The following is a 24931-nucleotide window of genomic DNA, read 5'->3' on the forward strand; positions in this document are numbered from 1 at the left end:
TCTGCAGGCATTAAATGAAAGAAGTCAGTGTTCCAGCAGAGGGAGACAACGTTTCAGAAAAGGCATTGTAGCAAACCAAAAAAGAAATTTTAAGCGCAGCAGAGTAACCAGCTCACATACCTGTTAGCTCAGGTGAGTTTAAAAGGCTGCTGTTGATAACAAGGGCATTTGCTAAATAGATGGTGTGTGTGCAACAATATACTGAAAGGTCAATTATATTGTGCAGCTTATCTCACCACCTGTAGTTATTTAGGTGAAAGCTCCAAAATGCTTGCCTAATATGTCTGTTTATCCAAAAGGAAGTATAGAGGGAGAGCTAGATAGATAGCATTGCATTACATTACATTACATGGCAATGCAATGCACAGTTGCTGAAGTTGAACCAAAATGAGCTTGTCATCTGGCTTCTGCAACTTTTAACATGAAAAATCCAATGAGGAGAAGAAAAGCAAAGCCAAAGAGTCCATCCCAAAATCCGACAAACAAGCAAAATGAACAAAAAGCATTGAATTCAATTCTTTCTGATTTTAGAAACTGCATTAAAGAAGGGGTGCACCGGTCCAGGAGATACTGCAATACCAGGTCAATGCGTGGAGTGGACAGAGCAAGCTCTTTTTCCATCTCCCTGTTCTAAAAATCCATTTAATATATGGTCCCCAGATAGGGGACGTATCAGATATTAAACTGATAAGAACAGATACTACACTTGATCTTAGCCAAAAGGCCGAGAAGCGATAACCAGAATTGGTTTCCGACTACGGTGCCACCCAAGGATTCTGAAAAGTCCATTTGTGGAGATGGCCACCTGGACTCCCGTTAAGAAGACATGCTGTCAACCTCTAGATCCCTCACATGCCTGCACTTTTCGGCTTGCTGCTGCTGCAATCCACGCGTTTTAGATCTTCATAACTCCACCTCTTTTAGCACAGTACCCTCAACCCCCGGCTGTTCCCACCCGCCTCAACACCGTTGGAAGGGAGGAGAACCAATTAAGGCGGGGGGGGGGGGGTGGAACGAGCAGCTGTCTACCCTTAGCAGGAGGGTTGCTGATTAATTGCCTCTCCTGCTGCTGCTGCTGCTGGCTGTCCAGCAGCAGACTGAAGGTGGCTGCTGCTGTGCGCAGGTATATAAAGGCTCAGAGCCTATTATGACACGCGCAGCCAGCGTTCCATTGCCACATTCCGTCTACTGCAGGCGGGATACCTGGATGGCTGAATGTCAATGAGAAGCTCACAGAGACCGCCATAAGCAACAGTTTAAAAGAATGCCACAGACTAATCAACCAAACTTTTTGGGTTGGTTTCTCTTTTATAGTCTGCAGGCATTAAATGAAAGAAGTCAGTGTTCCAGCAGAGGGAGACAACGTTTCAGAAAAGGCATTGTAGCAAACCAAAAAAGAAATTTTAAGCGCAGCAGAGTAACCAGCTCACATACCTGTTAGCTCAGGTGAGTTTAAAAGGCTGCTGTTGATAACAAGGGCATTTGCTAAATAGATGGTGTGTGTGCAACAATATACTGAAAGGTCAATTATATTGTGCAGCTTATCTCACCACCTGTAGTTATTTAGGTGAAAGCTCCAAAATGCTTGCCTAATATGTCTGTTTATCCAAAAGGAAGTATAGAGGGAGAGCTAGATAGATAGCATTGCATTACATTACATTACATGGCAATGCAATGCACAGTTGCTGAAGTTGAACCAAAATGAGCTTGTCATCTGGCTTCTGCAACTTTTAACATGAAAAATCCAATGAGGAGAAGAAAAGCAAAGCCAAAGAGTCCATCCCAAAATCCGACAAACAAGCAAAATGAACAAAAAGCATTGAATTCAATTCTTTCTGATTTTAGAAACTGCATTAAAGAAGGGGTGCACCGGTCCTGGAGATACTGCAATACCAGGTCAATGCGTGGAGTGGACAGAGCAAGCTCTTTTTCCATCTCCCTGTTCTAAAAATCCATTTAATATATGGTCCCCAGATAGGGGACGTATCAGATATTAAACTGATAAGAACAGATACTACACTTGATCTTAGCCAAAAGGCCGAGAAGCGATAACCAGAATTGGTTTCCGACTACGGTGCCACCCAAGGATTCTGAAAAGTCTATTTGTGGAGATGGCCTCCTGGACTCCCGTTAAGAAGACATGCTGTCAACCTCTAGATCCCTCACATGCCTGCACTTTTCGGCTTGCTGCTGCTGCAATCCACGCGTTTTAGATCTGCATAACTCCACCTCTTTTAGCACAGTACCCTCAACCCCCGGCTGTTCCCACCCGCCTCAACACCGTTGGAAGGGAGGAGAACCAATTAAGGCGGGGGGGGGGGTGGAACGAGCAGCTGTCTACCCTTAGCAGGAGGGTTGCTGATTAATTACCTCTCCTGCTGCTGCTGCTGCTGGCTGTCCAGCAGCAGACTGAAGGTGGCTGCTGCTGTGCGCAGGTATATAAAGGCTCAGAGCCTATTATGACACGCGCAGCCAGCGTTCCATTGCCACATTCCGTCTACTGCAGGCGGGATACCTGGATGGCTGAATGTCACTGAGAAGCTCACAGAGACCGCCATAAGCAACAGTTTAAAAGAATGCCACAGACTAATCAACCAAACTTTTTGGGTTGGTTTCTCTTTTATAGTCTGCAGGCATTAAATGAAAGAAGTCAGTGTTCCAGCAGAGGGAGACAACGTTTCAGAAAAGGCATTGTAGCAAACCAAAAAAGAAATTTTAAGCGCAGCAGAATAACCAGCTCACATACCTGTTAGCTCAGGTGAGTTTAAAAGGCTGCTGTTGATAACAAGGGCATTTGCTAAATAGATGGTGTGTGTGCAACAATATACTGAAAGGTCAATTATATTGTGCAGCTTATCTCACCACCTGTAGTTATTTAGGTGAAAGCTCCAAAATGCTTGCCTAATATGTCTGTTTATCCAAAAGGAAGTATAGAGGGAGAGCTAGATAGATAGCATTGCATTACATTATATTACATGGCAATGCAATGCACAGTTGCTGAAGTTGAACCAAAATGAGCTTGTCATCTGGCTTCTGCAACTTTTAACATGAAAAATCCAATGAGGAGAAGAAAAGCAAAGCCAAAGAGTCCATCCCAAAATCCGACAAACAAGCAAAATGAACAAAAAGCATTGAATTCAATTCTTTCTGATTTTAGAAACTGCATTAAAGAAGGGGTGCACCGGTCCTGGAGATACTGCAATACCAGGTCAATGCGTGGAGTGGACAGAGCAAGCTCTTTTTCCATCTCCCTGTTCTAAAAATCCATTTAATATATGGTCCCCAGATAGGGGACGTATCAGATATTAAACTGATAAGAACAGATACTACACTTGATCTTAGCCAAAAGGCCGAGAAGCGATAACCAGAATTGGTTTCCGACTACGGTGCCACCCAAGGATTCTGAAAAGTCCATTTGTGGAGATGGCCACCTGGACTCCCGTTAAGAAGACATGCTGTCAACCTCTAGATCCCTCACATGCCTGCACTTTTCGGCTTGCTGCTGCTGCAATCCACGCGTTTTAGATCTGCATAACTCCACCTCTTTTAGCACAGTACCCTCAACCCCCGGCTGTTCCCACCCGCCTCAACACCGTTGGAAGGGAGGAGAACCAATTAAGGCGGGGGGGGGGGGGGTGGAACGAGCAGCTGTCTACCCTTAGCAGGAGGGTTGCTGATTAATTACCTCTCCTGCTGCTGCTGCTGGCTGTCCAGCAGCAGACTGAAGGTGGCTGCTGCTGTGCGCAGGTGTATAAAGGCTCAGAGCCTATTATGACACGCGCAGCCAGCGTTCCATTGCCACATTCCGTCTACTGCAGGCGGGATACCTGGATGGCTGAATGTCACTGAGAAGCTCACAGAGACCGCCATAAGCAACAGTTTAAAAGAATGCCACAGACTAATCAACCAAACTTTTTGGGTTGGTTTCTCTTTTATAGTCTGCAGGCATTAAATGAAAGAAGTCAGTGTTCCAGCAGAGGGAGACAACGTTTCAGAAAAGGCATTGTAGCAAACCAAAAAAGAAATTTTAAGCGCAGCAGAGTAACCAGCTCACATACCTGTTAGCTCAGGTGAGTTTAAAAGGCTGCTGTTGATAACAAGGGCATTTGCTAAATAGATGGTGTGTGTGCAACAATATACTGAAAGGTCAATTATATTGTGCAGCTTATCTCACCACCTGTAGTTATTTAGGTGAAAGCTCCAAAATGCTTGCCTAATATGTCTGTTTATCCAAAAGGAAGTATAGAGGGAGAGCTAGATAGATAGCATTGCATTACATTACATTACATGGCAATGCAATGCACAGTTGCTGAAGTTGAACCAAAATGAGCTTGTCATCTGGCTTCTGCAACTTTTAACATGAAAAATCCAATGAGGAGAAGAAAAGCAAAGCCAAAGAGTCCATCCCAAAATCCGACAAACAAGCAAAATGAACAAAAAGCATTGAATTCAATTCTTTCTGATTTTAGAAACTGCATTAAAGAAGGGGTGCACCGGTCCTGGAGATACTGCAATACCAGGTCAATGCGTGGAGTGGACAGAGCAAGCTCTTTTTCCATCTCCCTGTTCTAAAAATCCATTTAATATATGGTCCCCAGATAGGGGACGTATCAGATATTAAACTGATAAGAACAGATACTACACTTGATCTTAGCCAAAAGGCCGAGAAGCGATAACCAGAATTGGTTTCCGACTACGGTGCCACCCAAGGATTCTGAAAAGTCCATTTGTGGAGATGGCCTCCTGGACTCCCGTTAAGAAGACATGCTGTCAACCTCTAGATCCCTCACATGCCTGCACTTTTCGGCTTGCTGCTGCTGCAATCCACGCGTTTTAGATCTGCATAACTCCACCTCTTTTAGCACAGTACCCTCAACCCCCGGCTGTTCCCACCCGCCTCAACACCGTTGGAAGGGAGGAGAACCAATTAAGGCGGGGGGGGGGGGTGGAACGAGCAGCTGTCTACCCTTAGCAGGAGGGTTGCTGATTAATTACCTCTCCTGCTGCTGCTGCTGCTGGCTGTCCAGCAGCAGACTGAAGGTGGCTGCTGCTGTGCGCAGGTATATAAAGGCTCAGAGCCTATTATGACACGCGCAGCCAGCGTTCCATTGCCACATTCCGTCTACTGCAGGCGGGATACCTGGATGGCTGAATGTCACTGAGAAGCTCACAGAGACCGCCATAAGCAACAGTTTAAAAGAATGCCACAGACTAATCAACCAAACTTTTTGGGTTGGTTTCTCTTTTATAGTCTGCAGGCATTAAATGAAAGAAGTCAGTGTTCCAGCAGAGGGAGACAACGTTTCAGAAAAGGCATTGTAGCAAACCAAAAAAGAAATTTTAAGCGCAGCAGAGTAACCAGCTCACATACCTGTTAGCTCAGGTGAGTTTAAAAGGCTGCTGTTGATAACAAGGGCATTTGCTAAATAGATGGTGTGTGTGCAACAATATACTGAAAGGTCAATTATATTGTGCAGCTTATCTCACCACCTGTAGTTATTTAGGTGAAAGCTCCAAAATGCTTGCCTAATATGTCTGTTTATCCAAAAGGAAGTATAGAGGGAGAGCTAGATAGATAGCATTGCATTACATTACATTACATGGCAATGCAATGCACAGTTGCTGAAGTTGAACCAAAATGAGCTTGTCATCTGGCTTCTGCAACTTTTAACATGAAAAATCCAATGAGGAGAAGAAAAGCAAAGCCAAAGAGTCCATCCCAAAATCCGACAAACAAGCAAAATGAACAAAAAGCATTGAATTCAATTCTTTCTGATTTTAGAAACTGCATTAAAGAAGGGGTGCACCGGTCCTGGAGATACTGCAATACCAGGTCAATGCGTGGAGTGGACAGAGCAAGCTCTTTTTCCATCTCCCTGTTCTAAAAATCCATTTAATATATGGTCCCCAGATAGGGGACGTATCAGATATTAAACTGATAAGAACAGATACTACACTTGATCTTAGCCAAAAGGCCGAGAAGCGATAACCAGAATTGGTTTCCGACTACGGTGCCACCCAAGGATTCTGAAAAGTCCATTTGTGGAGATGGCCACCTGGACTCCCGTTAAGAAGACATGCTGTCAACCTCTAGATCCCTCACATGCCTGCACTTTTCGGCTTGCTGCTGCTGCAATCCACGCGTTTTAGATCTGCATAACTCCACCTCTTTTAGCACAGTACCCTCAACCCCCGGCTGTTCCCACCCGCCTCAACACCGTTGGAAGGGAGGAGAACCAATTAAGGCGGGGGGGGGGGGGGTGGAACGAGCAGCTGTCTACCCTTAGCAGGAGGGTTGCTGATTAATTACCTCTCCTGCTGCTGCTGCTGGCTGTCCAGCAGCAGACTGAAGGTGGCTGCTGCTGTGCGCAGGTATATAAAGGCTCAGAGCCTATTATGACTCGCGCAGCCAGCGTTCCATTGCCACATTCCGTCTACTGCAGGCGGGATACCTGGATGGCTGAATGTCACTGAGAAGCTCACAGAGACCGCCATAAGCAACAGTTTAAAAGAATGCCACAGACTAATCAACCAAACTTTTTGGGTTGGTTTCTCTTTTATAGTCTGCAGGCATTAAATGAAAGAAGTCAGTGTTCCAGCAGAGGGAGACAACGTTTCAGAAAAGGCATTGTAGCAAACCAAAAAAGAAATTTTAAGCGCAGCAGAGTAACCAGCTCACATACCTGTTAGCTCAGGTGAGTTTAAAAGGCTGCTGTTGATAACAAGGGCATTTGCTAAATAGATGGTGTGTGTGCAACAATATACTGAAAGGTCAATTATATTGTGCAGCTTATCTCACCACCTGTAGTTATTTAGGTGAAAGCTCCAAAATGCTTGCCTAATATGTCTGTTTATCCAAAAGGAAGTATAGAGGGAGAGCTAGATAGATAGCATTGCATTACATTACATTACATGGCAATGCAATGCACAGTTGCTGAAGTTGAACCAAAATGAGCTTGTCATCTGGCTTCTGCAACTTTTAACATGAAAAATCCAATGAGGAGAAGAAAAGCAAAGCCAAAGAGTCCATCCCAAAATCCGACAAACAAGCAAAATGAACAAAAAGCATTGAATTCAATTCTTTCTGATTTTAGAAACTGCATTAAAGAAGGGGTGCACCGGTCCTGGAGATACTGCAATACCAGGTCAATGCGTGGAGTGGACAGAGCAAGCTCTTTTTCCATCTCCCTGTTCTAAAAATCCATTTAATATATGGTCCCCAGATAGGGGACGTATCAGATATTAAACTGATAAGAACAGATACTACACTTGATCTTAGCCAAAAGGCCGAGAAGCGATAACCAGAATTGGTTTCCGACTACGGTGCCACCCAAGGATTCTGAAAAGTCCATTTGTGGAGATGGCCACCTGGACTCCCGTTAAGAAGACATGCTGTCAACCTCTAGATCCCTCACATGCCTGCACTTTTCGGCTTGCTGCTGCTGCAATCCACGCGTTTTAGATCTGCATAACTCCACCTCTTTTAGCACAGTACCCTCAACCCCCGGCTGTTCCCACCCGAATCAACACCGTTGGAAGGGAAGAGAACCAATTAAGGCGGGGGGGGGGTGGAACGAGCAGCTGTCTACCCTTAGCAGGAGGGTTGCTGATTAATTACCTCTCCTGCTGCTGCTGCTGCTGGCTGTCCAGCAGCAGACTGAAGGTGGCTGCTGCTGTGCGCAGGTATATAAAGGCTCAGAGCCTATTATGACACGCGCAGCCAGCGTTCCATTGCCACATTCCGTCTACTGCAGGCGGGATACCTGGATGGCTGAATGTCACTGAGAAGCTCACAGAGACCGCCATAAGCAACAGTTTAAAAGAATGCCACAGACTAATCAACCAAACTTTTTGGGTTGGTTTCTCTTTTATAGTCTGCAGGCATTAAATGAAAGAAGTCAGTGTTCCAGCAGAGGGAGACAACGTTTCAGAAAAGGCATTGTAGCAAACCAAAAAAGAAATTTTAAGCGCAGCAGAGTAACCAGCTCACATACCTGTTAGCTCAGGTGAGTTTAAAAGGCTGCTGTTGATAACAAGGGCATTTGCTAAATAGATGGTGTGTGTGCAACAATATACTGAAAGGTCAATTATATTGTGCAGCTTATCTCACCACCTGTAGTTATTTAGGTGAAAGCTCCAAAATGCTTGCCTAATATGTCTGTTTATCCAAAAGGAAGTATAGAGGGAGAGCTAGATAGATAGCATTGCATTACATTACATTACATGGCAATGCAATGCACAGTTGCTGAAGTTGAACCAAAATGAGCTTGTCATCTGGCTTCTGCAACTTTTAACATGAAAAATCCAATGAGGAGAAGAAAAGCAAAGCCAAAGAGTCCATCCCAAAATCCGACAAACAAGCAAAATGAACAAAAAGCATTGAATTCAATTCTTTCTGATTTTAGAAACTGCATTAAAGAAGGGGTGCACCGGTCCTGGAGATACTGCAATACCAGGTCAATGCGTGGAGTGGACAGAGCAAGCTCTTTTTCCATCTCCCTGTTCTAAAAATCCATTTAATATATGGTCCCCAGATAGGGGACGTATCAGATATTAAACTGATAAGAACAGATACTACACTTGATCTTAGCCAAAAGGCCGAGAAGCGATAACCAGAATTGGTTTCCGACTACGGTGCCACCCAAGGATTCTGAAAAGTCCATTTGTGGAGATGGCCTCCTGGACTCCCGTTAAGAAGACATGCTGTCAACCTCTAGATCCCTCACATGCCTGCACTTTTCGGCTTGCTGCTGCTGCAATCCACGCGTTTTAGATCTGCATAACTCCACCTCTTTTAGCACAGTACCCTCAACCCCCGGCTGTTCCCACCCGCCTCAACACCGTTGGAAGGGAGGAGAACCAATTAAGGCGGGGGGGGGGTGGAACGAGCAGCTGTCTACCCTTAGCAGGAGGGTTGCTGATTAATTACCTCTCCTGCTGCTGCTGCTGCTGGCTGTCCAGCAGCAGACTGAAGGTGGCTGCTGCTGTGCGCAGGTATATAAAGGCTCAGAGCCTATTATGACACGCGCAGCCAGCGTTCCATTGCCACATTCCGTCTACTGCAGGCGGGATACCTGGATGGCTGAATGTCACTGAGAAGCTCACAGAGACCGCCATAAGCAACAGTTTAAAAGAATGCCACAGACTAATCAACCAAACTTTTTGGGTTGGTTTCTCTTTTATAGTCTGCAGGCATTAAATGAAAGAAGTCAGTGTTCCAGCAGAGGGAGACAACGTTTCAGAAAAGGCATTGTAGCAAACCAAAAAAGAAATTTTAAGCGCAGCAGAGTAACCAGCTCACATACCTGTTAGCTCAGGTGAGTTTAAAAGGCTGCTGTTGATAACAAGGGCATTTGCTAAATAGATGGTGTGTGTGCAACAATATACTGAAAGGTCAATTATATTGTGCAGCTTATCTCACCACCTGTAGTTATTTAGGTGAAAGCTCCAAAATGCTTGCCTAATATGTCTGTTTATCCAAAAGGAAGTATAGAGGGAGAGCTAGATAGATAGCATTGCATTACATTACATTACATGGCAATGCAATGCACAGTTGCTGAAGTTGAACCAAAATGAGCTTGTCATCTGGCTTCTGCAACTTTTAACATGAAAAATCCAATGAGGAGAAGAAAAGCAAAGCCAAAGAGTCCATCCCAAAATCCGACAAACAAGCAAAATGAACAAAAAGCATTGAATTCAATTCTTTCTGATTTTAGAAACTGCATTAAAGAAGGGGTGCACCGGTCCTGGAGATACTGCAATACCAGGTCAATGCGTGGAGTGGACAGAGCAAGCTCTTTTTCCATCTCCCTGTTCTAAAAATCCATTTAATATATGGTCCCCAGATAGGGGACGTATCAGATATTAAACTGATAAGAACAGATACTACACTTGATCTTAGCCAAAAGGCCGAGAAGCGATAACCAGAATTGGTTTCCGACTACGGTGCCACCCAAGGATTCTGAAAAGTCCATTTGTGGAGATGGCCTCCTGGACTCCCGTTAAGAAGACATGCTGTCAACCTCTAGATCCCTCACATGCCTGCACTTTTCGGCTTGCTGCTGCTGCAATCCACGCGTTTTAGATCTGCATAACTCCACCTCTTTTAGCACAGTACCCTCAACCCCCGGCTGTTCCCACCCGCCTCAACACCGTTGGAAGGGAGGAGAACCAATTAAGGCGGGGGGGGGGTGGAACGAGCAGCTGTCTACCCTTAGCAGGAGGGTTGCTGATTAATTACCTCTCCTGCTGCTGCTGCTGCTGGCTGTCCAGCAGCAGACTGAAGGTGGCTGCTGCTGTGCGCAGGTATATAAAGGCTCAGAGCCTATTATGACACGCGCAGCCAGCGTTCCATTGCCACATTCCGTCTACTGCAGGCGGGATACCTGGATGGCTGAATGTCACTGAGAAGCTCACAGAGACCGCCATAAGCAACAGTTTAAAAGAATGCCACAGACTAATCAACCAAACTTTTTGGGTTGGTTTCTCTTTTATAGTCTGCAGGCATTAAATGAAAGAAGTCAGTGTTCCAGCAGAGGGAGACAACGTTTCAGAAAAGGCATTGTAGCAAACCAAAAAAGAAATTTTAAGCGCAGCAGAGTAACCAGCTCACATACCTGTTAGCTCAGGTGAGTTTAAAAGGCTGCTGTTGATAACAAGGGCATTTGCTAAATAGATGGTGTGTGTGCAACAATATACTGAAAGGTCAATTATATTGTGCAGCTTATCTCACCACCTGTAGTTATTTAGGTGAAAGCTCCAAAATGCTTGCCTAATATGTCTGTTTATCCAAAAGGAAGTATAGAGGGAGAGCTAGATAGATAGCATTGCATTACATTACATTACATGGCAATGCAATGCACAGTTGCTGAAGTTGAACCAAAATGAGCTTGTCATCTGGCTTCTGCAACTTTTAACATGAAAAATCCAATGAGGAGAAGAAAAGCAAAGCCAAAGAGTCCATCCCAAAATCCGACAAACAAGCAAAATGAACAAAAAGCATTGAATTCAATTCTTTCTGATTTTAGAAACTGCATTAAAGAAGGGGTGCACCGGTCCTGGAGATACTGCAATACCAGGTCAATGCGTGGAGTGGACAGAGCAAGCTCTTTTTCCATCTCCCTGTTCTAAAAATCCATTTAATATATGGTCCCCAGATAGGGGACGTATCAGATATTAAACTGATAAGAACAGATACTACACTTGATCTTAGCCAAAAGGCCGAGAAGCGATAACCAGAATTGGTTTCCGACTACGGTGCCACCCAAGGATTCTGAAAAGTCCATTTGTGGAGATGGCCACCTGGACTCCCGTTAAGAAGACATGCTGTCAACCTCTAGATCCCTCACATGCCTGCACTTTTCGGCTTGCTGCTGCTGCAATCCACGCGTTTTAGATCTGCATAACTCCACCTCTTTTAGCACAGTACCCTCAACCCCCGGCTGTTCCCACCCGAATCAACACCGTTGGAAGGGAGGAGAACCAATTAAGGCGGGGGGGGGGTGGAACGAGCAGCTGTCTACCCTTAGCAGGAGGGTTGCTGATTAATTACCTCTCCTGCTGCTGCTGCTGCTGGCTGTCCAGCAGCAGACTGAAGGTGGCTGCTGCTGTGCGCAGGTATATAAAGGCTCAGAGCCTATTATGACACGCGCAGCCAGCGTTCCATTGCCACATTCCGTCTACTGCAGGCGGGATACCTGGATGGCTGAATGTCACTGAGAAGCTCACAGAGACCGCCATAAGCAACAGTTTAAAAGAATGCCACAGACTAATCAACCAAACTTTTTGGGTTGGTTTCTCTTTTATAGTCTGCAGGCATTAAATGAAAGAAGTCAGTGTTCCAGCAGAGGGAGACAACGTTTCAGAAAAGGCATTGTAGCAAACCAAAAAAGAAATTTTAAGCGCAGCAGAGTAACCAGCTCACATACCTGTTAGCTCAGGTGAGTTTAAAAGGCTGCTGTTGATAACAAGGGCATTTGCTAAATAGATGGTGTGTGTGCAACAATATACTGAAAGGTCAATTATATTGTGCAGCTTATCTCACCACCTGTAGTTATTTAGGTGAAAGCTCCAAAATGCTTGCCTAATATGTCTGTTTATCCAAAAGGAAGTATAGAGGGAGAGCTAGATAGATAGCATTGCATTACATTACATTACATGGCAATGCAATGCACAGTTGCTGAAGTTGAACCAAAATGAGCTTGTCATCTGGCTTCTGCAACTTTTAACATGAAAAATCCAATGAGGAGAAGAAAAGCAAAGCCAAAGAGTCCATCCCAAAATCCGACAAACAAGCAAAATGAACAAAAAGCATTGAATTCAATTCTTTCTGATTTTAGAAACTGCATTAAAGAAGGGGTGCACCGGTCCTGGAGATACTGCAATACCAGGTCAATGCGTGGAGTGGACAGAGCAAGCTCTTTTTCCATCTCCCTGTTCTAAAAATCCATTTAATATATGGTCCCCAGATAGGGGACGTATCAGATATTAAACTGATAAGAACAGATACTACACTTGATCTTAGCCAAAAGGCCGAGAAGCGATAACCAGAATTGGTTTCCGACTACGGTGCCACCCAAGGATTCTGAAAAGTCCATTTGTGGAGATGGCCTCCTGGACTCCCGTTAAGAAGACATGCTGTCAACCTCTAGATCCCTCACATGCCTGCACTTTTCGGCTTGCTGCTGCTGCAATCCACGCGTTTTAGATCTGCATAACTCCACCTCTTTTAGCACAGTACCCTCAACCCCCGGCTGTTCCCACCCGCCTCAACACCGTTGGAAGGGAGGAGAACCAATTAAGGCGGGGGGGGGGTGGAACGAGCAGCTGTCTACCCTTAGCAGGAGGGTTGCTGATTAATTACCTCTCCTGCTGCTGCTGCTGCTGGCTGTCCAGCAGCAGACTGAAGGTGGCTGCTGCTGTGCGCAGGTATATAAAGGCTCAGAGCCTATTATGACACGCGCAGCCAGCGTTCCATTGCCACATTCCGTCTACTGCAGGCGGGATACCTGGATGGCTGAATGTCACTGAGAAGCTCACAGAGACCGCCATAAGCAACAGTTTAAAAGAATGCCACAGACTAATCAACCAAACTTTTTGGGTTGGTTTCTCTTTTATAGTCTGCAGGCATTAAATGAAAGAAGTCAGTGTTCCAGCAGAGGGAGACAACGTTTCAGAAAAGGCATTGTAGCAAACCAAAAAAGAAATTTTAAGCGCAGCAGAGTAACCAGCTCACATACCTGTTAGCTCAGGTGAGTTTAAAAGGCTGCTGTTGATAACAAGGGCATTTGCTAAATAGATGGTGTGTGTGCAACAATATACTGAAAGGTCAATTATATTGTGCAGCTTATCTCACCACCTGTAGTTATTTAGGTGAAAGCTCCAAAATGCTTGCCTAATATGTCTGTTTATCCAAAAGGAAGTATAGAGGGAGAGCTAGATAGATAGCATTGCATTACATTACATTACATGGCAATGCAATGCACAGTTGCTGAAGTTGAACCAAAATGAGCTTGTCATCTGGCTTCTGCAACTTTTAACATGAAAAATCCAATGAGGAGAAGAAAAGCAAAGCCAAAGAGTCCATCCCAAAATCCGACAAACAAGCAAAATGAACAAAAAGCATTGAATTCAATTCTTTCTGATTTTAGAAACTGCATTAAAGAAGGGGTGCACCGGTCCTGGAGATACTGCAATACCAGGTCAATGCGTGGAGTGGACAGAGCAAGCTCTTTTTCCATCTCCCTGTTCTAAAAATCCATTTAATATATGGTCCCCAGATAGGGGACGTATCAGATATTAAACTGATAAGAACAGATACTACACTTGATCTTAGCCAAAAGGCCGAGAAGCAATAACCAGAATTGGTTTCCGACTACGGTGCCACCCAAGGATTCTGAAAAGTCCATTTGTGGAGATGGCCACCTGGACTCCCGTTAAGAAGACATGCTGTCAACCTCTAGATCCCTCACATGCCTGCACTTTTCGGCTTGCTGCTGCTGCAATCCACGCGTTTTAGATCTGCATAACTCCACCTCTTTTAGCACAGTACCCTCAACCCCCGGCTGTTCCCACCCGCCTCAACACCGTTGGAAGGGAGGAGAACCAATTAAGGCGGGGGGGGGGTGGAACGAGCAGCTGTCTACCCTTAGCAGGAGGGTTGCTGATTAATTACCTCTCCTGCTGCTGCTGCTGCTGGCTGTCCAGCAGCAGACTGAAGGTGGCTGCTGCTGTGCGCAGGTATATAAAGGCTCAGAGCCTATTATGACACGCGCAGCCAGCGTTCCATTGCCACATTCCGTCTACTGCAGGCGGGATACCTGGATGGCTGAATGTCACTGAGAAGCTCACAGAGACCGCCATAAGCAACAGTTTAAAAGAATGCCACAGACTAATCAACCAAACTTTTTGGGTTGGTTTCTCTTTTATAGTCTGCAGGCATTAAATGAAAGAAGTCAGTGTTCCAGCAGAGGGAGACAACGTTTCAGAAAAGGCATTGTAGCAAACCAAAAAAGAAATTTTAAGCGCAGCAGAGTAACCAGCTCACATACCTGTTAGCTCAGGTGAGTTTAAAAGGCTGCTGTTGATAACAAGGGCATTTGCTAAATAGATGGTGTGTGTGCAACAATATACTGAAAGGTCAATTATATTGTGCAGCTTATCTCACCACCTGTAGTTATTTAGGTGAAAGCTCCAAAATGCTTGCCTAATATGTCTGTTTATCCAAAAGGAAGTATAGAGGGAGAGCTAGATAGATAGCATTGCATTACATTACATTACATGGCAATGCAATGCACAGTTGCTGAAGTTGAACCAAAATGAGCTTGTCATCTGGCTTCTGCAACTTTTAACATGAAAAATCCAATGAGGAGAAGAAAAGCAAAGCCAAAGAGTCCATCCCAAAATCCGACAAACAAGCAAAATGAACAAAAAGCATTGAATTCAATTCTTTCTGATTTTAGAAACTGCATTAAAGAAGGGGTGCACCGGTCCTGGAGATACTGCAATACCAGGTCAATGCGTGGAGTGGACAGAGCAAGCTCTTTTTCCATCTCCCTGTTCTAAAAATCCATTTAATATATGGTCCCCAGATAGGGGACGTATCAGATATTAAACTGATAAGAACAGATACTACACTTGATCTTAGCCAAAAGGCCGAGAAGCGATAACCAGAATTGGTTTCCGACTACGGTGCCACCCAAGGATTCTGAAAAGTCCATTTGTGGAGATGGCCTCCTGGACTCCCGTTAAGAAGACATGCTGTCAACCTCTAGATCCCTCACATGCCTGCACTTTTCGGCTTGCTGCTGCTGCAATCCACGCGTTTTAGATCTGCATAACTCCACATCTTTTAGCACAGTACCCTCAACCCCCGGCTGTTCCCACCCGCCTCAACACCGTTGGAAGGGAGGAGAACCAATTAAGGCGGGGGGGGGGTGGAACGAGCAGCTGTCTACCCTTAGCAGGAGGGTTGCTGATTAATTACCTCTCCTGCTGCTGCTGCTGCTGGCTGTCCAGCAGCAGACTGAAGGTGGCTGCTGCTGTGCGCAGGTATATAAAGGCTCAGAGCCTATTATGACACGCGCAGCCAGCGTTCCATTGCCACATTCCGTCTACTGCAGGCGGGATACCTGGATGGCTGAATGTCACTGAGAAGCTCACAGAGACCGCCATAAGCAACAGTTTAAAAGAATGCCACAGACTAATCAACCAAACTTTTTGGGTTGGTTTCTCTTTTATAGTCTGCAGGCATTAAATGAAAGAAGTCAGTGTTCCAGCAGAGGGAGACAACGTTTCAGAAAAGGCATTGTAGCAAACCAAAAAAGAAATTTTAAGCGCAGCAGAGTAACCAGCTCACATACCTGTTAGCTCAGGTGAGTTTAAAAGGCTGCTGTTGATAACAAGGGCATTTGCTAAATAGATGGTGTGTGTGCAACAATATACTGAAAGGTCAATTATATTGTGCAGCTTATCTCACCACCTGTAGTTATTTAGGTGAAAGCTCCAAAATGCTTGCCTAATATGTCTGTTTATCCAAAAGGAAGTATAGAGGGAGAGCTAGATAGATAGCATTGCATTACATTACATTACATGGCAATGCAATGCACAGTTGCTGAAGTTGAACCAAAATGAGCTTGTCATCTGGCTTCTGCAACTTTTAACATGAAAAATCCAATGAGGAGAAGAAAAGCAAAGCCAAAGAGTCCATCCCAAAATCCGACAAACAAGCAAAATGAACAAAAAGCATTGAATTCAATTCTTTCTGATTTTAGAAACTGCATTAAAGAAGGGGTGCACCGGTCCTGGAGATACTGCAATACCAGGTCAATGCGTGGAGTGGACAGAGCAAGCTCTTTTTCCATCTCCCTGTTCTAAAAATCCATTTAATATATGGTCCCCAGATAGGGGACGTATCAGATATTAAACTGATAAGAACAGATACTACACTTGATCTTAGCCAAAAGGCCGAGAAGCGATAACCAGAATTGGTTTCCGACTACGGTGCCACCCAAGGATTCTGAAAAGTCCATTTGTGGAGATGGCCACCTGGACTCCCGTTAAGAAGACATGCTGTCAACCTCTAGATCCCTCACATGCCTGCACTTTTCGGCTTGCTGCTGCTGCAATCCACGCGTTTTAGATCTGCATAACTCCACCTCTTTTAGCACAGTACCCTCAACCCCCGGCTGTTCCCACCCGCCTCAACACCGTTGGAAGGGAGGAGAACCAATTAAGGCGGGGGGGGGGGGTGGAACGAGCAGCTGTCTACCCTTAGCAGGAGGGTTGCTGATTAATTACCTCTCCTGCTGCTGCTGCTGGCTGTCCAGCAGCAGACTGAAGGTGGCTGCTGCTGTGCGCAGGTATATAAAGGCTCAGAGCCTATTATGACACGCGCAGCCAGCGTTCCATTGCCACATTCCGTCTACTGCAGGCGGGATACCTGGATGGCTGAATGTCACTGAGAAGCTCACAGAGACCGCCATAAGCAACAGTTTAAAAGAATGCCACAGACTAATCAACCAAACTTTTTGGGTTGGTTTCTCTTTTATAGTCTGCAGGCTTTAAATGAAAGAAGTCAGTGTTCCAGCAGAGGGAGACAACGTTTCAGAAAAGGCATTGTAGCAAACCAAAAAAGAAATTTTAAGCGCAGCAGAGTAACCAGCTCACATACCTGTTAGCTCAGGTGAGTTTAAAAGGCTGCTGTTGATAACAAGGGCATTTGCTAAATAGATAGTGTGTGTGCAACAATATACTGAAAGGTCAATTATATTGTGCAGCTTATCTCACCACCTGTAGTTATTTAGGTGAAAGCTCCAAAATGCTTGCCTAATATGTCTGTTTATCCAAAAGGAAGTATAGAGGGAGAGCTAGATAGATAGGATTGCATTACATTACATTACATGGCAATGCAATGCACAGTTGCTGAAGTTGAACCAAAATGAGCTTGTCATCTGGCTTCTGCAACTTTTAACATGAAAAATCCAATGAGGAGAAGAAAAGCAAAGCCAAAGAGTCCATCCCAAAATCCGACAAACAAGCAAAATGAACAAAAAGCATTGAATTCAATTCTTTCTAATTTTAGAAACTGCATTAAAGAAGGGGTGCACCGGTCCTGGAGATACTGCAATACCAGGTCAATGCGTGGAGTGGACAGAGCAAGCTCTTTTTCCATCTCCCTGTTCTAAAAATCCATTTAATATATGGTCCCCAGATAGGGGACGTATCAGATATTAAACTGATAAGAACAGATACTACACTTGATCTTAGCCAAAAGGCCGAGAAGCGATAACCAGAATTGGTTTCCGACTACGGTGCCACCCAAGGATTCTGAAAAGTCCATTTGTGGAGATGGCCTCCTGGACTCCCGTTAAGAAGACATGCTGTCAACCTCTAGATCCCTCACATGCCTGCACTTTTCGGCTTGCTGCTGCTGCAATCCACGCGTTTTAGATCTGCATAACTCCACCTCTTTTAGCACAGTACCGTCAACCCCCGGCTGTTCCCACCCGCCTCAACACCGTTGGAAGGGAGGAGAACCAATTAAGGCGGGGGGGGGGGTGGAACGAGCAGCTGTCTACCCTTAGCAGGAGGGTTGCTGATTAATTACCTCTCCTGCTGCTGCTGCTGCTGGCTGTCCAGCAGCAGACTGAAGGTGGCTGCTGCTGTGCGCAGGTATATAAAGGCTCAGAGCCTATTATGACACGCGCAGCCAGCGTTCCATTGCCACATTCCGTCTACTGCAGGCGGGATACCTGGATGGCTGAATGTCACTGAGAAGCTCACAGAGACCGCCATAAGCAACAGTTTAAAAGAATGCCACAGACTAATCAACCAAACTTTTTGGGTTGGTTTCTCTTTTATAGTCTGCAGGCATTAAATGAAAGAAGTCAGTGTTCCAGCAGAGGGAGACAACGTTTCAGAAAAGGCATTGTAGCAAACCAAAAAAGAAATTTTAAGCGCAGCAGAGTAACCAGCTCACATACCTGTTAGCTCAGGTGAGTTTAAAAGGCTGCTGTTGATAACAAGGGCATTTGCTAAATAGATGGTGTGTGTGCAACAATATACTGAAAGGTCAATTATATTGTGCAGCTTATCTCACCACCTGTAGTTATTTAGGTGAAAGCTCCAAAATGCTTGCCTAATATGTCTGTTTATCCAAAAGGAAGTATAGAGGGAGAGCTAGATAGATAGCATTGCATTACATTACATTACATGGCAATGCAATGCACAGTTACTGAAGTTGAACCAAAATGAGCTTGTCATCTGGCTTCTGCAACTTTTAACATGAAAAATCCAATGAGGAGAAGAAAAGCAAAGCCAAAGAGTCCATCCCAAAATCCGACAAACAAGCAAAATGAACAAAAAGCATTGAATTCAATTCTTTCTGATTTTAGAAACTGCATTAAAGAAGGGGTGCACCGGTCCTGGAGATACTGCAATACCAGGTCAATGCGTGGAGTGGACAGAGCAAGCTCTTTTTCCATCTCCCTGTTCTAAAAATCCATTTAATATATGGTCCCCAGATAGGGGACGTATCAGATATTAAACTGATAAGAACAGATACTACACTTGATCTTAGCCAAAAGGCCGAGAAGCGATAACCAGAATTGGTTTCCGACTACGGTGCCACCCAAGGATTCTGAAAAGTCCATTTGTGGAGATGGCCACCTGGACTCCCGTTAAGAAGACATGCTGTCAACCTCTAGATCCCTCACATGCCTGCACTTTTCGGCTTGCTGCTGCTGCAATCCACGCGTTTTAGATCTGCATAACTCCACCTCTTTTAGCACAGTACCCTCAACCCCCGGCTGTTCCCACCCGCCTCAACACCGTTGGAAGGGAGGAGAACCAATTAAGGCGGGGGGGGGTGGAACGAGCAGCTGTCTACCCTTAGCAGGAGGGTTGCTGATTAATTACCTCTCCTGCTGCTGCTGCTGCTGGCTGTCCAGCAGCAGACTGAAGGTGGCTGCTGCTGTGCGCAGGTATATAAAGGCTCAGAGCCTATTATGACACGCGCAGCCAGCGTTCCATTGCCACATTCCGTCTACTGCAGGCGGGATACCTGGATGGCTGAATGTCACTGAGAAGCTCACAGAGACCGCCATAAGCAAAAGTTTAAAAGAATGCCACAGACTAATCAACCAAACTTTTTGGGTTGGTTTCTCTTTTATAGTCTGCAGGCATTAAATGAAAGAAGTCAGTGTTCCAGCAGAGGGAGACAACGTTTCAGAAAAGGCATTGTAGCAAACCAAAAAAGAAATTTTAAGCGCAGCAGAGTAACCAGCTCACATACCTGTTAGCTCAGGTGAGTTTAAAAGGCTGCTGTTGATAACAAGGGCATTTGCTAAATAGATGGTGTGTGTGCAACAATATACTGAAAGGTCAATTATATTGTGCAGCTTATCTCACCACCTGTAGTTATTTAGGTGAAAGCTCCAAAATGCTTGCCTAATATGTCTGTTTATCCAAAAGGAAGTATAGAGGGAGAGCTAGATAGATAGCATTGCATTACATTACATTACATGGCAATGCAATGCACAGTTGCTGAAGTTGAACCAAAATGAGCTTGTCATCTGGCTTCTGCAACTTTTAACATGAAAAATCCAATGAGGAGAAGAAAAGCAAAGCCAAAGAGTCCATCCCAAAATCCGACAAACAAGCAAAATGAACAAAAAGCATTGAATTCAATTCTTTCTGATTTTAGAAACTGCATTAAAGAAGGGGTGCACCGGTCCTGGAGATACTGCAATACCAGGTCAATGCGTGGAGTGGACAGAGCAAGCTCTTTTTCCATCTCCCTGTTCTAAAAATCCATTTAATATATGGTCCCCAGATAGGGGACGTATCAGATATTAAACTGATAAGAACAGATACTACACTTGATCTTAGCCAAAAGGCCGAGAAGCGATAACCAGAATTGGTTTCCGACTACGGTGCCACCCAAGGATTCTGAAAAGTCCATTTGTGGAGATGGCCACCTGGACTCCCGTTAAGAAGACATGCTGTCAACCTCTAGATCCCTCACATGCCTGCACTTTTCGGCTTGCTGCTGCTGCAATCCACGCGTTTTAGATCTGCATAACTCCACCTCTTTTAGCACAGTACCCTCAACCCCCGGCTGTTCCCACCCGCCTCAACACCGTTGGAAGGGAGGAGAACCAATTAAGGCGGGGGGGGGGTGGAACGAGCAGCTGTCTACCCTTAGCAGGAGGGTTGCTGATTAATTACCTCTCCTGCTGCTGCTGCTGCTGGCTGTCCAGCAGCAGACTGAAGGTGGCTGCTGCTGTGCGCAGGTATATAAAGGCTCAGAGCCTATTATGACACGCGCAGCCAGCGTTCCATTGCCACATTCCGTCTACTGCAGGCGGGATACCTGGATGGCTGAATGTCACTGAGAAGCTCACAGAGACCGCCATAAGCAACAGTTTAAAAGAATGCCACAGACTAATTAACCAAACTTTTTGGGTTGGTTTCTCTTTTATAGTCTGCAGGCATTAAATGAAAGAAGTCAGTGTTCCAGCAGAGGGAGACAACGTTTCAGAAAAGGCATTGTAGCAAACCAAAAAAGAAATTTTAAGCGCAGCAGAGTAACCAGCTCACATACCTGTTAGCTCAGGTGAGTTTAAAAGGCTGCTGTTGATAACAAGGGCATTTGCTAAATAGATGGTGTGTGTGCAACAATATACTGAAAGGTCAATTATATTGTGCAGCTTATCTCACCACCTGTAGTTATTTAGGTGAAAGCTCCAAAATGCTTGCCTAATATGTCTGTTTATCCAAAAGGAAGTATAGAGGGAGAGCTAGATAGATAGCATTGCATTACATTACATTACATGGCAATGCAATGCACAGTTGCTGAAGTTGAACCAAAATGAGCTTGTCATCTGGCTTCTGCAACTTTTAACATGAAAAATCCAATGAGGAGAAGAAAAGCAAAGCCAAAGAGTCCATCCCAAAATCCGACAAACAAGCAAAATGAACAAAAAGCATTGAATTCAATTCTTTCTGATTTTAGAAACTGCATTAAAGAAGGGGTGCACCGGTCCTGGAGATACTGCAATACCAGGTCAATGCGTGGAGTGGACAGAGCAAGCTCTTTTTCCATCTCCCTGTTCTAAAAATTCATTTAATATATGGTCCCCAGATAGGGGACGTATCAGATATTAAACTGATAAGAACAGATACTACACTTGATCTTAGCCAAAAGGCCGAGAAGCGATAACCAGAATTGGTTTCCGACTACGGTGCCACCCAAGGATTCTGAAAAGTCCATTTGTGGAGATGGCCACCTGGACTCCCGTTAAGAAGACATGCTGTCAACCTCTAGATCCCTCACATGCCTGCACTTTTCGGCTTGCTGCTGCTGCAATCCACGCGTTTTAGATCTGCATAACTCCACCTCTTTTAGCACAGTACCCTCAACCCCCGGCTGTTCCCACCCGCCTCAACACCGTTGGAAGGGAGGAGAACCAATTAAGGCGGGGGGGGGTGGAACGAGCAGCTGTCTACCCTTAGCAGGAGGGTTGCTGATTAATTACCTCTCCTGCTGCTGCTGCTGCTGGCTGTCCAGCAGCAGACTGAAGGTGGCTGCTGCTGTGCGCAGGTATATAAAGGCTCAGAGCCTATTATGACACGCGCAGCCAGCGTTCCATTGCCACATTCCGTCTACTGCAGGCGGGATACCTGGATGGCTGAATGTCACTGAGAAGCTCACAGAGACCGCCATAAGCAACAGTTTAAAAGAATGCCACAGACTAATCAACCAAATTTTTTGGGTTGGTTTCTCTTTTATAGTCTGCAGGCATTAAATGAAAGAAGTCAGTGTTCCAGCAGAGGGAGACAACGTTTCAGAAAAGGCATTGTAGCAAACCAAAAAAGAAATTTTAAGCGCAGCAGAGTAACCAGCTCACATACCTGTTAGCTCAGGTGAGTTTAAAAGGCTGCTGTTGATAACAAGGGCATTTGCTAAATAGATGGTGTGTGTGCAACAATATACTGAAAGGTCAATTATATTGTGCAGCTTATCTCACCACCTGTAGTTATTTAGGTGAAAGCTCCAAAATGCTTGCCTAATATGTCTGTTTATCCAAAAGGAAGTATAGAGGGAGAGCTAGATAGATAGCATTGCATTACATTACATTACATGGCAATGCAATGCACAGTTGCTGAAGTTGAACCAAAATGAGCTTGTCATCTGGCTTCTGCAACTTTTAACATGAAAAATCCAATGAGGAGAAGAAAAGCAAAGCCAAAGAGTCCATCCCAAAATCCGACAAACAAGCAAAATGAACAAAAAGCATTGAATTCAATTCTTTCTGATTTTAGAAACTGCATTAAAGAAGGGGTGCACCGGTCCTGGAGATACTGCAATACCAGGTCAATGCGTGGAGTGGACAGAGCAAGCTCTTTTTCCATCTCCCTGTTCTAAAAATCCATTTAATATATGGTCCCCAGATAGGGGACGTATCAGATATTAAACTGATAAGAACAGATACTACACTTGATCTTAGCCAAAAGGCCGAGAAGCGATAACCAGAATTGGTTTCCGACTACGGTGCCACCCAAGGATTCTGAAAAGTCCATTTGTGGAGATGGCCACCTGGACTCCCGTTAAGAAGACATGCTGTCAACCTCTACATCCCTCACATGCCTGCACTTTTCGGCTTGCTGCTGCTGCAATCCACGCATTTTAGATCTGCATAACTCCACCTCTTTTAGCACAGTACCCTCAACCCCCGGCTGTTCCCACCCGCCTCAACACCGTTGGAAGGGAGGAGAACCAATTAAGGCGGGGGGGGGGGTGGAACGAGCAGCTGTCTACCCTTAGCAGGAGGGTTGCTGATTAATTACCTCTCCTGCTGCTGCTGCTGCTGGCTGTCCAGCAGCAGACTGAAGGTGGCTGCTGCTGTGCGCAGGTATATAAAGGCTCAGAGCCTATTATGACACGCGCAGCCAGCGTTCCATTGCCACATTCCGTCTACTGCAGGCGGGATACCTGGATGGCTGAATGTCACTGAGAAGCTCACAGAGACCGCCATAAGCAACAGTTTAAAAGAATGCCACAGACTAATCAACCAAACTTTTTGGGTTGGTTTCTCTTTTATAGTCTGCAGGCATTAAATGAAAGAAGTCAGTGTTCCAGCAGAGGGAGACAACGTTTCAGAAAAGGCATTGTAGCAAACCAAAAAAGAAATTTTAAGCGCAGCAGAGTAACCAGCTCACATACCTGTTAGCTCAGGTGAGTTTAAAAGGCTGCTGTTGATAACAAGGGCATTTGCTAAATAGAAGGTGTGTGTGCAACAATATACTGAAAGGTCAATTATATTGTGCAGCTTATCTCACCACCTGTAGTTATTTAGGTGAAAGCTCCAAAATGCTTGCCTAATATGTCTGTTTATCCAAAAGGAAGTATAGAGGGAGAGCTAGATAGATAGCATTGCATTACATTACATTACATGGCAATGCAATGCACAGTTGCTGAAGTTGAACCAAAATGAGCTTGTCATCTGGCTTCTGCAACTTTTAACATGAAAAATCCAATGAGGAGAAGAAAAGCAAAGCCAAAGAGTCCATCCCAAAATCCGACAAACAAGCAAAATGAACAAAAAGCATTGAATTCAATTCTTTCTGATTTTAGAAACTGCATTAAAGAAGGGGTGCACCGGTCCTGGAGATACTGCAATACCAGGTCAATGCGTGGAGTGGACAGAGCAAGCTCTTTTTCCATCTCCCTGTTCTAAAAATCCATTTAATATATGGTCCCCAGATAGGGGACGTATCAGATATTAAACTGATAAGAACAGATACTACACTTGATCTTAGCCAAAAGGCCGAGAAGCGATAACCAGAATTGGTTTCCGACTACGGTGCCACCCAAGGATTCTGAAAAGTCCATTTGTGGAGATGGCCACCTGGACTCCAGTTAAGAAGACATGCTGTCAACCTCTAGATCCCTCACATGCCTGCACTTTTCGGCTTGCTGCTGCTGCAATCCACGCGTTTTAGATCTGCATAACTCCACCTCTTTTAGCACAGTACCCTCAACCCCCGGCTGTTCCCACCCGCCTCAACACCGTTGGAAGGGAGGAGAACCAATTAAGGCGGGGGGGGGGGGTGGAACGAGCAGCTGTCTACCCTTAGCAGGAGGGTTGCTGATTAATTACCTCTCCTGCTGCTGCTGCTGCTGGCTGTCCAGCAGCAGACTGAAGGTGGCTGCTGCTGTGCGCAGGTATATAAAGGCTCAGAGCCTATTATGACACGCGCAGCCAGCGTTCCATTGCCACATTCCGTCTACTGCAGGCGGGATACCTGGATGGCTGAATGTCACTGAGAAGCTCACAGAGACCGCCATAAGCAACAGTTTAAAAGAATGCCACAGACTAATCAACCAAACTTTTTGGGTTGGTTTCTCTTTTATAGTCTGCAGGCATTA

General features: G+C 45.1%; 19 non-coding genes across 19 annotated transcripts; all 19 read right to left on the reverse strand.

Annotated features, from left to right (window-relative positions):
- Positions 1-545: 545 nt before the first annotated feature.
- Positions 546-736, reverse strand: LOC141184346 (U2 spliceosomal RNA). Its single transcript, XR_012259110.1, has one exon. It is a non-coding gene; the product is annotated as a U2 spliceosomal RNA (small nuclear RNA).
- A 1123-nt stretch (positions 737-1859) lies between these two features.
- On the reverse strand, positions 1860-2050 carry LOC141191090 (U2 spliceosomal RNA). The gene has a single exon (XR_012265093.1). It is a non-coding gene; the product is annotated as a U2 spliceosomal RNA (small nuclear RNA).
- A 1121-nt stretch (positions 2051-3171) lies between these two features.
- Positions 3172-3362, reverse strand: LOC141191091 (U2 spliceosomal RNA). The gene has a single exon (XR_012265094.1). It is a non-coding gene; the product is annotated as a U2 spliceosomal RNA (small nuclear RNA).
- A 1121-nt stretch (positions 3363-4483) lies between these two features.
- On the reverse strand, positions 4484-4674 carry LOC141191092 (U2 spliceosomal RNA). Its single transcript, XR_012265095.1, has one exon. It is a non-coding gene; the product is annotated as a U2 spliceosomal RNA (small nuclear RNA).
- Positions 4675-5796: 1122 nt separating this feature from the next.
- LOC141191093 (U2 spliceosomal RNA) lies at positions 5797-5987 on the reverse strand. Its single transcript, XR_012265096.1, has one exon. It is a non-coding gene; the product is annotated as a U2 spliceosomal RNA (small nuclear RNA).
- A 1121-nt stretch (positions 5988-7108) lies between these two features.
- Positions 7109-7299, reverse strand: LOC141191094 (U2 spliceosomal RNA). Its single transcript, XR_012265097.1, has one exon. It is a non-coding gene; the product is annotated as a U2 spliceosomal RNA (small nuclear RNA).
- Positions 7300-8419: 1120 nt separating this feature from the next.
- LOC141191095 (U2 spliceosomal RNA) lies at positions 8420-8610 on the reverse strand. Its single transcript, XR_012265098.1, has one exon. It is a non-coding gene; the product is annotated as a U2 spliceosomal RNA (small nuclear RNA).
- A 1120-nt stretch (positions 8611-9730) lies between these two features.
- Positions 9731-9921, reverse strand: LOC141191096 (U2 spliceosomal RNA). The gene has a single exon (XR_012265099.1). It is a non-coding gene; the product is annotated as a U2 spliceosomal RNA (small nuclear RNA).
- A 1120-nt stretch (positions 9922-11041) lies between these two features.
- Positions 11042-11232, reverse strand: LOC141191097 (U2 spliceosomal RNA). Its single transcript, XR_012265100.1, has one exon. It is a non-coding gene; the product is annotated as a U2 spliceosomal RNA (small nuclear RNA).
- Positions 11233-12352: 1120 nt separating this feature from the next.
- Positions 12353-12543, reverse strand: LOC141191098 (U2 spliceosomal RNA). The gene has a single exon (XR_012265101.1). It is a non-coding gene; the product is annotated as a U2 spliceosomal RNA (small nuclear RNA).
- Positions 12544-13663: 1120 nt separating this feature from the next.
- LOC141191341 (U2 spliceosomal RNA) lies at positions 13664-13854 on the reverse strand. Its single transcript, XR_012265338.1, has one exon. It is a non-coding gene; the product is annotated as a U2 spliceosomal RNA (small nuclear RNA).
- Positions 13855-14974: 1120 nt separating this feature from the next.
- Positions 14975-15165, reverse strand: LOC141191099 (U2 spliceosomal RNA). Its single transcript, XR_012265102.1, has one exon. It is a non-coding gene; the product is annotated as a U2 spliceosomal RNA (small nuclear RNA).
- A 1120-nt stretch (positions 15166-16285) lies between these two features.
- On the reverse strand, positions 16286-16476 carry LOC141191101 (U2 spliceosomal RNA). Its single transcript, XR_012265104.1, has one exon. It is a non-coding gene; the product is annotated as a U2 spliceosomal RNA (small nuclear RNA).
- A 1119-nt stretch (positions 16477-17595) lies between these two features.
- On the reverse strand, positions 17596-17786 carry LOC141191102 (U2 spliceosomal RNA). The gene has a single exon (XR_012265105.1). It is a non-coding gene; the product is annotated as a U2 spliceosomal RNA (small nuclear RNA).
- A 1121-nt stretch (positions 17787-18907) lies between these two features.
- LOC141191103 (U2 spliceosomal RNA) lies at positions 18908-19098 on the reverse strand. Its single transcript, XR_012265106.1, has one exon. It is a non-coding gene; the product is annotated as a U2 spliceosomal RNA (small nuclear RNA).
- Positions 19099-20217: 1119 nt separating this feature from the next.
- Positions 20218-20408, reverse strand: LOC141191104 (U2 spliceosomal RNA). Its single transcript, XR_012265107.1, has one exon. It is a non-coding gene; the product is annotated as a U2 spliceosomal RNA (small nuclear RNA).
- A 1120-nt stretch (positions 20409-21528) lies between these two features.
- Positions 21529-21719, reverse strand: LOC141186372 (U2 spliceosomal RNA). Its single transcript, XR_012260656.1, has one exon. It is a non-coding gene; the product is annotated as a U2 spliceosomal RNA (small nuclear RNA).
- A 1119-nt stretch (positions 21720-22838) lies between these two features.
- On the reverse strand, positions 22839-23029 carry LOC141191105 (U2 spliceosomal RNA). Its single transcript, XR_012265108.1, has one exon. It is a non-coding gene; the product is annotated as a U2 spliceosomal RNA (small nuclear RNA).
- Positions 23030-24150: 1121 nt separating this feature from the next.
- Positions 24151-24341, reverse strand: LOC141191106 (U2 spliceosomal RNA). The gene has a single exon (XR_012265109.1). It is a non-coding gene; the product is annotated as a U2 spliceosomal RNA (small nuclear RNA).
- Between the last annotated feature and the right edge of the window lie 590 nt (positions 24342-24931).

Source organism: Phyllobates terribilis, unplaced genomic scaffold (assembly GCF_046119375.1).
Source record: "Phyllobates terribilis strain yellow unplaced genomic scaffold, ASM4611937v1 Scaffold_40__1_contigs__length_11209783, whole genome shotgun sequence".
NCBI classification, from domain to species: domain Eukaryota; kingdom Metazoa; phylum Chordata; class Amphibia; order Anura; family Dendrobatidae; genus Phyllobates; species Phyllobates terribilis.